Source organism: Pinus tabuliformis, chromosome 2_1, assembly GCF_031772625.1.
Source record: "Pinus tabuliformis cultivar Carrire ecotype Pingquan chromosome 2_1, CPIR1, whole genome shotgun sequence".
NCBI lineage: Eukaryota > Viridiplantae > Streptophyta > Pinopsida > Pinales > Pinaceae > Pinus > Pinus tabuliformis.
Window position 1 is genome coordinate 644,174,386 of NC_142299.1, and position 12,516 is coordinate 644,186,901.

The 12,516-nt window shown below is 39.8% G+C and overlaps 1 protein-coding gene across 2 annotated transcripts in view; it reads right to left on the reverse strand.

Moving 5' to 3' along the window:
* Positions 1-12,516, reverse strand: part of LOC149202221 (phosphoribosylaminoimidazole carboxylase, chloroplastic-like) — a 270,243-nt gene that overhangs the window by 51,734 nt on the left and 205,993 nt on the right. The gene's annotated exons all lie outside the window — the stretch shown is intronic.

The following is a 12,516-nucleotide window of genomic DNA, read 5'->3' on the forward strand; positions in this document are numbered from 1 at the left end:
GCCACGATGTTTACATATTTTGTTTTATATATGTATTGCGCTTAGTGCCAATTCGTCATTATCACCCTTACATGCTATATATAGAAGCAAACTTTGCATAATTTGCGTCTGATGGTTTGGATTGACATTGTTGTACATGACTTTACATATAAATTTTTAACATGTTTTCAGTCTTGACATTTAATTGGACATAATTTTGGATGGAATTCAAAGTTATATCAAATTTGCATTTTCAACGTCGGTGCACACTTATATAAGTCACTTATTTCTCTTTGTTAAACATAATATCATATTTTTTTGCAATGGCATTTTTTTCCCAAAATTTATTGTTGCCAAATTTGAAAACAAACAATGTGACTAAGACTTTCTCTCTTCCTTGCAAAGAAAGATTTCACACTCTACACATAGCTACTATCCCAATCTACTCTCTAGACATAATAGTGTGTGGCCCTCCCTTTTACGTGATTCATAATTTTAATGAACATTATGGTTCACCTTGATTCACACAAGATCAGTATTCTCTATCGTGTTATCCACACATCCGTTTCATTTCTTTCCTCTCCGCATTTTACAGTGTTGTTGGCCTGTTACCCACCACCTGTTGGTAGTGCATATGGGAGAAAAAAATTCTCCCATAAATGGTCCTCAATTGGCAGCCAGTAGCCCCTTGCAGCCCCCAGATAGCTTGATGTGCCATTTTCTCTGCCACCTGAGCCATCCATGTGGTCCCTCGCCCATCTGTTATGAATGTATGTTTGAAGGTGGGACTCCTGACCCCAAAAGGTATGGCTTTTCATTGGTATAGTTGAGTAGTTTTCCTTACTTGCCATGGGCACTTTGGGGCATGAATTGGTAGGGGGATTCGACGAAAAGAGAGGGTTAGGTTTGTATCTTTGTCTCCATTTCCCGATTTAGTGGTTACCCTTGTATCCTAATCTCGTGGGATCTCCTTCACTGGCCATAAGCTTTAGGGTTGGCACTACATGGGAAATCCCGATTTTGGTTGCGTGGTCCCACTTCCTGACACCACCTCATTACTCCCTTTCCACTCATTTGAGCCCCATTCATCTTTGTTCCCATCTGGGTCCACATGTGTCCAGTGGTTCCACACAAGGTTAGCCTCCCCCCCTTGTCCACACCTTGGGTCAGGCCTGGAACGATGACTCGAAGGTTGATGCAACTAAAAATAAAATAAAAAACATAATTTGGCCACTCTCAATAGGAAATGTACCAAAAAAAACAACAGATGGTCGGGACATGCAAATTTAGCACGTGGGCAAAAGCCAAACATGAGCTCTACCCCTTATCTATGGCCATCACCCTAGTTCCTATGGGCCCTAGAGGAGCCCCTTCCATCATTAAGGAACCCATGATTGTCCCAACCCATGGTGGGCAATGAACTGCCCCACCTCAAGGGGGTATCCGCTGCTACATATTACACATCATGCTCTCCATCCCCTAGAGCCCTGAGCAGTTATGAAGAAAAATCAATCAAAGGCAAAAGGCATATGAAGAAGGGTGGAAATGTGAGAAACCAGTTACCCAATTCGTACTGCAGCAAACTAATAATATTTCACCTAATTATTAAATTACTTGAACAAGTTACTTGCAGTTTTCTATGGCAAATATTGAAAGACATGCACTGTAGGCCACACAAAATAAAATATTGCGGAAACCAAACACTGCACTGGAGAGAAATAAACACACACATATACACAGTTGTTTTTGGACAATTTCCCGGAAAAACCAAACTTGGGAAAACCACTGCATCAACTGAGGGTTTTAATTATTATGCAATAGTAAATTTGAGTACAAATCGTTGAATGCCCAAACTGGCTATCTGATACAGAGAAATGCTGGCAAAAAGTTATGAGAAAACTCTCACACTGATCTAGGAGATCTGACTCTGATCAGGGGCTAGCTGACTGGCCCCACGCTGCCATTGTGTGGCTTCTACGTCAATCCTACACAAATTTGCGTCGCACTAGTTGGGCTCTGTGTCAATCCCTCTGCTGACCTCTTGTTGTCTAGAAATTCGACCTCCTGGCCCTCTAGTCTCACACCCCAACTTCTGGCACTGAATCTCGTCTCTCCCAGCTGGAATTCGAACTCCCTCTGAAGCTCTGCGCTGCCTCTAGGTGGCACTGCGTGCCTCACAGAACTGCTCTCTGCCTTCTCTGCTTTCTCTGCCTTGCACTCCCTGGATTTGGAAAAAATCCTTTGGTCTACTATCCCTGCCCCTCTCTCACTACTTCGACTTTACTGAATCACTTCCGGCAACTCACAGCTACTACTCAAGTAATCAATTCTCTAGCAAAATCAAACTGCTCAAGTGTCTTTCTCCAACCACATCGAACTCCTTATAATCTCTCGTTGGGGCTCCAACAGTCAGGATTGAAACATAATCGATGCCTAAGATTAACTTGGAGTTGATCCTCGTCTTCTTCTAGAAGATTCACACTTGATTTAATTAATACCCTTTAATTAACTAGATTTCCTAAGTTTAGACTTAGGGAACCATTTTAAAAAGTTAATTATTTTAATTAAATCATCCTTAGGGGGAATTTCCGAAAACGATTTCTGGGTTTTGGAGAATGCATGTATCTTAGCCTCTCTGCAAAATTTCAAGGCTAGAGCACATCTAATGCTACAAAATCAATAGAAAAAACAAAGGCTGAGGTAACTCACGTACAATGATTTGCTCCCTCCTACACTCATATACCCAGGTGTGGGCTTCTCGTACTATATCTACCGTCGCACCTTAACATGTGGTCTAGATGATTACCCTGATCCCCATTCCATTCCATTATTTTATCATTTGCCATGTAGGTTTTAACCCTGTACAGAAATTAATTGTAGACGAATTCTAAAAAATAGAAAATAAACAATGACGAGAATATAAAACAAATACACAGAGATTTCCCCTAGATCCTAAAATGGGGACCACTAGAACATAACCCCAATCCATTAACCCTGGGTTAAAACATAACCGTAGTTCCCTTGACCGGATCTACAAAATATCATGGGCAGAAAACCATGTGCAATACCCTTGCACAAAACCATAGGTAGGTCCACCCACCTAATATAGGGACCAAAAAAAATTCCCAAGGCACTACCTCAAACCCCGTGCAGGGGGGTCGTAGCCCCCTGTGACCCCCCTACTGCACCCGACACAACAAATAGGGGGGGCTATCCCCCCCCCCCCCCGCGTGCGACTAGTCGTGGAAAGAATATAACACACACCCAACATTCTCCCACTTGTTTTCTTTTCCACACAGGGGGTCACAGGAGAGCTTAGTCATTGGTCCATCCCTACAATGCCCATTGTTTCTCTACACCAAGAAAACTTCTCAGTGCTCACAGACTTCGTCAATGCATCTGCAACATTCTTCAAAGTGTCCACCTTTACCAGCAACACCTTTTTGTCCTCAACCATATCCCTCACAAAGTGATACTGAACATCAATGTGCTTTGTCTTTGAATGATAAGCAGGGTTCTTTGCCAAGAAAATTGCACTTTGGCTATCAGAGTCTATCCTTATAGCTCGATGTACTAACCCCATGCATGAACATAATCTCTACAACCAAACTGCTTCCTTGCTTGCATGAGTGGCTACCATGTATCCTGCCTCTATAGTTGAAAGTGCCACTACAGACTAGTCGTGGAAAGAATATAACACACGCCCAACATGCCACCTACCACTTAAAGGATGTACCATGGACATGCCACACCCTGTAGAGGTTGAAACCACCTAGGAGGGTCCTTGGTTAACCCCCTATTGAGTTTGGAGACACTTGTACATGCCAAACCCACTATGGAAGGGCATGCGAACATGAAGTGCCCCATTGATCCCATGACATGTAAGCATTATTACTTGATTATTTTAATGATTTGTTGTATTGGAGGGCAAGGGGACGCATTGGATCTTATGCAAGGATTGCAGGTGGGTCTTCATTTGGGGCTTGGTCTCCCTATACGGGGTCCTAGCCCTCTAGAAGGCCACAATGGCACTTGTAGAGTGAGCGTTGAGAGCCATGGGCGTCCACCATAGCCGATGTTACTTCATGGATCCATAGCAGTGTTTATTGACCGCTCGTGTTCCACCTTTTGGATGAGGATGATGCACCTGGTCCACCATGGCCATCTAACTCCAAGTTGTACCATACACTTGGCAAATGTGTTAGAAAATCAAAAAGGTAGAAAGGTTTTCTTATTATTGATAATTATCTGTGATGTTTCTTGTTATTACGATTTTTTATATCTTCTTTCTTTTAGTTCATCAAGCAATTATCAAAGCAACAACACATAACACAATAAATACCAGATGTAGGCACTTTGCTAGGGAAAAACCCCCCTCGAGAGGAAAACCAAGTAAAGAAATTCTTCCTTTCAATAGTATTCTTTGAGACTCTTCATCCTAGACCAAGACCAAACCTTCCCTCCACACCAAGTCAGCCTCCCAAAATTTTGACCCCTTTCCAGTAACTTCGACTAGGCAGCAGCTTCCGGCAACAGTGAAACTTGGAAGACTTCGATCTCCCAATCCAAGGCACAAAACAAAGAGAGAGAAAGAGGCACCAAATTTTCGATTTTTCCTTTCTCCTTAGACTTTCCCAAACTCGCACTTACTTCGGCTTCCCAGCAACAGACTTTGCACTTTTCCCAACTACAAGAGATATCAAACTTCTTGTGAGAGTGTGTTCCAAATGAATTCGATGTGCTTGTATTTATAAGCTCCATGTGAGGTCGAATTAGTGTCCTTAGGCCAACTTGATCTTCTTCTAGGCATACTTGGTGTGGAGGACACATAATTATATTTGATTCAATACTTAACCTTTTTACATGATTCAAAAGCCCAGGAAGGGTCTCCTTAAAAGTACAATGACTCTATTGAATCAGAATAAATCCTAGAAGTTCTCAATGGGGACTTTGACCTAAAACAACGTGACCCAAGCATCAAACCCGTGCTTTAATAAGTCACAATAATAATAATAATAGTTCTTTTCTTTATTCTTTTGACAAGTACATTACATGATGACTCAAATACATTAAATGAAGACCGAACCTAGCTACATTTTCCGACACTCCCTCTTAACTAGGGAGGTATGGATCATATACAAGTACAATGGAAAATCTCAAACTATATGAAAAATGAAGAACTTTAGGCATCGCAATGCCATGGACTAGATTCCTAACCAGGGCAATCTATCCATTGGTCTCTCAATAATTTAGGCACCACAATGCCACAGACTAGATTCCTGACCAAGGCAATCTATCCATTGGTCTCTCAACAATTTAGGCATCGCAATGCCATGGAGTAGATTCCTAACCAGAGCAATCTATCCAAGTGGGAATAAGGTGGACTCAAGATTTCAGCCCCTCTAGGTACCATTAGGGTTACTTGCTAACCACCAACCCAAAAATCCAAGTGTGTATCCAAAAACAGAGCTTTATAATCAACACCACCTTTCCAACTTTGGGACCTAGACATCAACACAAAGTGTTGGCCAGATGTCTTCCCAGGGAATGCTTCACAAAGCCTCAACTCTCCTAGATCCAACAGATCAAGGATAACCAATCTCTCCCAATCAAATTGATTGGTAACCAACATGCTATCAAAACCTTCGAGAGATTTACCTGTACAAACACAACCACAATTAATAACATACTTTCATATGTACACAATCAAATACAAACCTTCGGGGTCGTTCTAGATGTTGCTTCTCAACTCAATAGGACTATCAACTCAATCTTTGACAGAAGATTCCTCAATCATATGCTTTCCTACTTCTCATGCAGCAACATATCCTCCAAAATTCATTCTTCAATCAAAACCAAGCTATACCCTCCCTCTCAACCAGGGAGCATCTTATTATCCAGACTCCCTCTTAATCTTAGGGAGATCTCTTATATTCATGCTTCCTTGGGAGATTAGCTTCTTCTTTTCGTCACTGGAGAACCTTTCGTGACTTCCAACCATTTCATCAGATTATCATTATCCTCATCATGCTTATCATATCAACGAGCATCTTCACCATATTGAAGATTTTGTACCTGCACAACTTAGATAGCAAGTACAACCAAGTCTAAAGAAGCATGAAGTTAGCCATATCAGAATCACGGAAGCATTTCAACTTTATACATATCAGATACCCAGACTTAATTACAAACAAGAGACATATACTCTTCAACATCTTGCTAGGGACTTTGTCATAAACCCTAGACTATGACATAATCAACTTTCATTACGTCTAGAGTTTCAATGTCATACCTTACTACAACATATAGAAAGCCCTAGAAACAATTCAGGCAAATATAAAGCATCTAACAACTTTTCAAAATTCATATGTTAGACTACTAACTAGGGTTTCATACAAATCCTAGATTTCATACAAAGGAAACAATCAAAAACAATCACAGCTTATTCATTAACATGACCAACTTCCCCGAGGGTTAGTTGCAAACCCTAGATTTCTAATCAACCATCAATCCCAACCAAAACTCAAATTTCAACAATCTTACACAAATCTCAAATTATCATATTGTCATCTTACATCAGAGATTTTTACCTCTACTAAGGTTCAACTCCAAAACCTTGGAATTTCATTTTCACAATCTCAACAATAGGTCTCGGATTGTTATATCACACATACTAGAGAACTTAACTACCACTAGGGTTTAGCTGCAAAACCCTAGATTTCCAAATATCATCATCCTAGAATCTCAGACAAGGACTTCCATTAAATGCTAAGACTTATGACCATTAATAACTAGGTCAACACACATATCTAGGAATTCATCAGTATATCATAAGCACATCATATGTCAGACATCATTAATACTTTAGACATATGCTTAACCTAGACCAAGCTAGGGTTTTGACCAAATGAACACATCTATATATACCTAGGGTTTCATCATCATGCAAAGGAATTTCATATCATGTGTTAGTCAAACCCAACTTCACAAAATATCAAAAAGAGTTACACATACAACAAACTTGATTAAAATAGGGATTGATCAGACAAACACACACATACCAAGGAAATCATTTCTAAGACATTATCAGGGTCTTGCTTACGCATTCCACCAAACCCTAATGCGTTAGGGTTTCAATATAGAAACATAGCAAACCCAAAAATTACCAAAACTTCAAAAGTTCGTGATTTTAGACCTTATCAGTCAATCCTAAAAAATTAGGTTTTCCTGATCATACCAAAATCCCAAAAGTGACGTCATTAACAAAACTCCAAACATCATTTCACAATATCCTTAAGCAGTTTAAGGTTTCAATCATTCACATTAGCATACCCTTACATTAGGGTTTTCCAGAACCTATCTAGGGTTCTAAAAATCAATTAAGAATATGAGTGGGGTGGGTAGATTTATCAAGTGATGAATCACCCAAAACAAGAATCATTATGATTCAATATAGCTAGACATAACAATGTTAGTAATAGATAAATCTTTTAATATAAAGAAATCAATGTATTATAGTTTAAGGCATACCTTTGTTTCTTGACTAACCTTTCCTTGGGTGGCTTTCTTCCATACTTCTTGAGGATATAGTAGATGTATTCCTAGTCAAGACAATAGAGGATGAATGGTGATTAGTATTAATATAATCAAAACTTCAACAAGTACATGAAACCAAAAACTGAAAGAAGATGAGATACTTATCTTTGGGAGTTTGTTGTGGGCTCCCTTCAAAGCTTGATGGATACCTACAAGCTTATAAAAACAATAAAAATGTCTTTTCCAAAATATGTTAAAAACATATAAAACAAGATATCTAAAGCTACAAGCAAAGGACTTAGTAGTGTAAGTCCCTAATTTCAGATTCTCCATGCTTGACTTTCTTTGGGTCTCCTTCAGCAAAGTCGGCTTGATCTCTTTCTCTATTTTTGTTTCTTGGATTGTCGGGACAATCACTATTGTAGTGACCCTCCTTATGGCATTGATAACATTCTATCTTAGACATATCAACTTTCTTCCTTGCTCCTTTCGATTTCCTTCCTTCGTGTCGAGCAATGTAGGCATTTGACACTACTTCAGTATTGGCAACTAATGAAATATTTAATTCTTCTTGACTGCAGATAGTCCATAGTTCTTCAAAAGTGAGAGCTTCCTTCCAACTGTTGAGATCTGCAGCAAATGCACCCCAAGAGGGTGGCAATCCTAATAGGGCAATGATCACGAGTTCTTTATCTGGACAAATTTCATCAATGGTCAAAAGATCATCCCTGATTCTTGCTATCTTCACAAAGAAGGATGCCATTGTGTCTTCTTGAGTAATCTTTGGGGTCCTTAACTCATTCTTCAAACTAGCTACTTGACTAATGTTCTTAATAGTAAATAACTTTGACAAGGCTTCATACATTTCCTGAGCATGATCGATGTTAGCTATGAATGGGACAAGGTTGTCCTCTATTCGTTCTACCATCAGAGTCATGGCCACCAATTCTAGTTTCCTGAATTTCACTTTGTCATCATCACTAGAACCCTCTGTAGGCTTCTTTAATTTTCCTTTGACCAAGTCTAGTACCTTGTTCTTTTCAAAGATGAGGTCAATCCTCTTCTTCCAGGACCTGAAGTTAGAGGCTCCTTCAAGTTTATTCTCTCCCTTGATTGTGTTAGACATCTTCCTTGAATATAGTAGATTCCTTCCTTGAGATAATCATTTTGAATGGTTCCTTGATCAAGTGCTTGAGACTGCCTTTTTCTTCCTTTTTTACCAAAGCTCTAATACCATTTTAGAAAATCAAAAACGCAAAAATATTTGTGAAATTTTTTGTTATTACGATTCTTTATATCTTCTTTATTTTAGTTCATCAAGAAATTATCAAAGCAACAACACATAAAAAATAGACACTAGATGTAAGCACTACGTCAGGGCAAAACCCCCCTTGTCAGGAAAACCCAGTGAAGAAATTCTTCCTTTCAATAATATTCTTTGAGACTCTTCATCCTAGACCAAGACCAGACCTTCCCTCCACACCAAGTCAGCCTCCCAGAATTTCGACCCCTTTCTAGCAACTTCGATTAGGCAGTAGCTTCCGACAACTGGCAGCTTCTGACAACAGTGAAACTTGGAAGACTTCAATCTCCCAATCCAGGGCACGAAACAGAGAGAGAGAGTCCAAAATTTCGATTTTTCCATTCTCCTTAGACTTCCCCAAACTTGCACTTACTTTGGCTTCCCAGCAACAAACTTCGTACTTTTCCCAGCTACAAGAGATATCAAACTTCTTGTGAGAGAGTGTGTTCCAAATGAATTTGATGTGCTTGTATTTATAGGCTCCATGTGAGGTCGAATTAGTGTCCTTAGGCCGACTTGATCTTCTTCTAGGCCGACTTAGTGTGGAGGATACATAAATTATATTTGACTCGATACTTAACCTTTTTACATGATTCAAAAGCCCAAGAAGGGTCTCTTTAAAAGTACAATGACTCTATTGACTCAGAATAAATCCTAGAAGTCCTCAATGGGGACTTTGACCTAAAACATGGTGACCCAAGCATGAAACCATTGCTTTAATAAGTCACAATAATAATATTAATTATTATTTTGACAAGTACATTACATGATGACTCAAATACATTAAATGAAGAACAAAGCTAGTTACATTTTCCAACAAGATGTTCCAAGATGCCTCCCACTGCAAAAGGAGTGCTTATGCAATTACTCCAACCCTTATAGATGGCCTACAGGCATATTTGATCAGTTTGGAGACCCATGAGGATACACCTGTGCCCCCACACCCACTTGGGGGCACCACAAGTTCTTACTTGGAAAACAAGGGGCCAACCCCTTGTCCACTATGTTTAGAGTCCATTTCTACATCATGGCACCCCTTGGACTTCATTAGGCTTCCTCAAAAGCTCAACCACTCACTTTGTTGATCATTCGACCCTCTTGAGAGGTTTATCTTTACATTATTGAGCTATTTGGTGGGCTTGTCACCAAAAGTTTTGTTATTATGCACATTATTTTATTTTAGGGGCTAAATTAGGCCAAATTAGCTAAACCAAATTCATTAGAAAGTGTATAAATAGAAGTGAGATGAATCATTTTGATCATCATCACTTGGATTGGATCTCTCTCTTGTGAGATTTTCGCCATCTTTCTTAGAGGACGAATTTGGATGAATGGATGAATTTTGATGTTTGGATCCCTTTCATTTTGTCTTGGAGCTTCACTATTGGCATATAATGATGATTGGATATACTCTTTCTTACATGTAAGTATTCTTTTAATGCTATTCTTGTTATTTTCTTATGTCACATGCATGTTGCCAGGGATTTTCATTATATTAGGCTGAAATTTACTGCTTTTCTTATGCGAAATTGTGGAAATTTGTTCTTTTATAGTGTTGCATTATGTCATGGACCATGTATGAATGAGTGAGTATTCTTAGAGATATTTTGCCAAAATTTTATTTTTGATAAGTCATTATATATTGCAAATCGAAATATAAAGACCTTGAAGCAATTTTTCTCATGCCCTAATGCCATGTGAAATTGTTCTAGAGGCCTCCCTGACTAAGTGAATCTACTACACGCATTGGAATCTCCTTGACTCCATCTCTCCCAAAGGATTAGACACTGATCCTCCATTGGTGTTCACTCAAAAGCATATATTTCTCACCTTTCTCTCTTCCTTTCTAGGCCTAGTCCCCATAGGTAATAACCTAGGGCATCAAATTTCTCACGATTCACCCATCAAAAAAATTCGATCTCTTGCCCTCTATTCTGTTGTTGTGTCTCCTAGCAGCCCTCCAAATTTGAATCAATTCCGACAGTGGGATCTTGATATATATCAAGCCCTAGCTCTGAGATCGATTCTTGCCCTCGGTTTCCCTTGGCTAGTGACCTCATTGGGATCATTGCATCAAAATTACTGAAAATTTCAAATTTGATCCCTTTCTCCCCCTCAATTAGCTCAAGCATACCCCTGATTGATCAACTCCACCCCCTTGACCTAATTTTGGGTCCACTTGGTCCTGTATGGTCCCACAACTTATTGAAGCTAATCTCACGAAGACCACTTAGCAACCAAGTTTTCGAAAGGATTTCTAGGACTAGGTGTCCCCTTTACAAGTCTTATTCACAAACCCCAGCCCTTGAAATCCCCTTGGCCCTTCTTAGAGAGCCTTGAACCTTGCTTCTCAAGCAAGCAAACCATAAAATTGAGTCTCTTGTGAATAGGCCTTAGGAATCACTCCTTATTCTTATATTGACTCATTCATCTAGTGATTCCCTTTATACCCAGTCTCCTCCCATCAGTGAAAGTCTGTGAAGAGCAGGGACCTTTCGCTAAGGTGACAATGGGCTATCGCTCCATTGTTGCCCTTGACCTGGTAGTTGCCCTTTTAGGATCCTTGCCTAGGACCCCTACTAGTTTGAGCGCTAACAGGTGTTGATTTTTGGTAGCATCAGACGTGCTCTAACCATGAAAATCGGTGGAGAGGCTAAGGCACGTGAGATCTCCAAGTCCCAAAAATTGTTTGGGTAAATTCCACCCGGATGGAGAGATATTAAAATAATTAATATTTTTAATGGGGTTCCTAAGTTTAAACTTAGGAAAATTAAAATATTAATGTGCATTAATATAATAAGGGTGAGAAAGTTCTAAATAACGAGGATCAAGCCAAATCTAATCTTAGTCGTTGAATAGGGACTTGGTCTCGGCTGTTGAATTGTCAACAGGAAAAGTATAAGAGGAGGCTTGAGGGTTAGTTGGAGACACACCAAGTTAATCAGTCAATTCGATTTTTTGGGGCAGAGTTTGTTGAGAAATCGAACTAGTGATCTACTGCAGCGAGGGGTAGTTCGACAAAAGTTCGAGAATACATATCAAAGAGGCAGAGAAAGTGTCGGAGAGATAACGCAGAGGCAGCAAGGATTGACATAGAGGTTGAGGAGGTCAATGCAGAAGACGCAGAGGGCCAAGAAGCTGACACAAAGGGCCAAGAGGCTGACGCAAAGGCAACAAAGGCTGCGCAAAGGACTGCAGAGCTGACACTGGGTTGTAGAGGCAACGCTGATGAATTTTCGTGGGGCAGACTGAGAGCTGGTTAGATGACGCAAAGTTGTAGAGGGTGACGCAGTCCCTGGAGGGTGACGTAGTTCCTGAAGGTAGCTTGGAGCAGTTTTCATTGTCCAGCTAAGGGAATAGTCAAAGTTGTTATGCGACCAATCATCTGGTTGTTGATTAGTCGGAATATCTGTCTCTGATGAGAAGTACTTCTACCAAGGAAAACCTCTGAAGGGTGAGCCATTTCTGGCACCCTTTGTATTCAGAAAACTGCATAATAATAAAACCCTCATATCTGCTGCACCGATTTCCCCGCATTGGGTCTTTCTGGGGACGATTGTCCAAAAATAACGATGTCTCTTGTGTTGTCTCAGTTTATTTTATTTGCTGATCTGTATATGTGTGAAGGTTGCATTTGTGTTTATTTCAGTATTTATATTTATAAATAACTTGTTAATGGAAAGAACAAGTAAGAGATA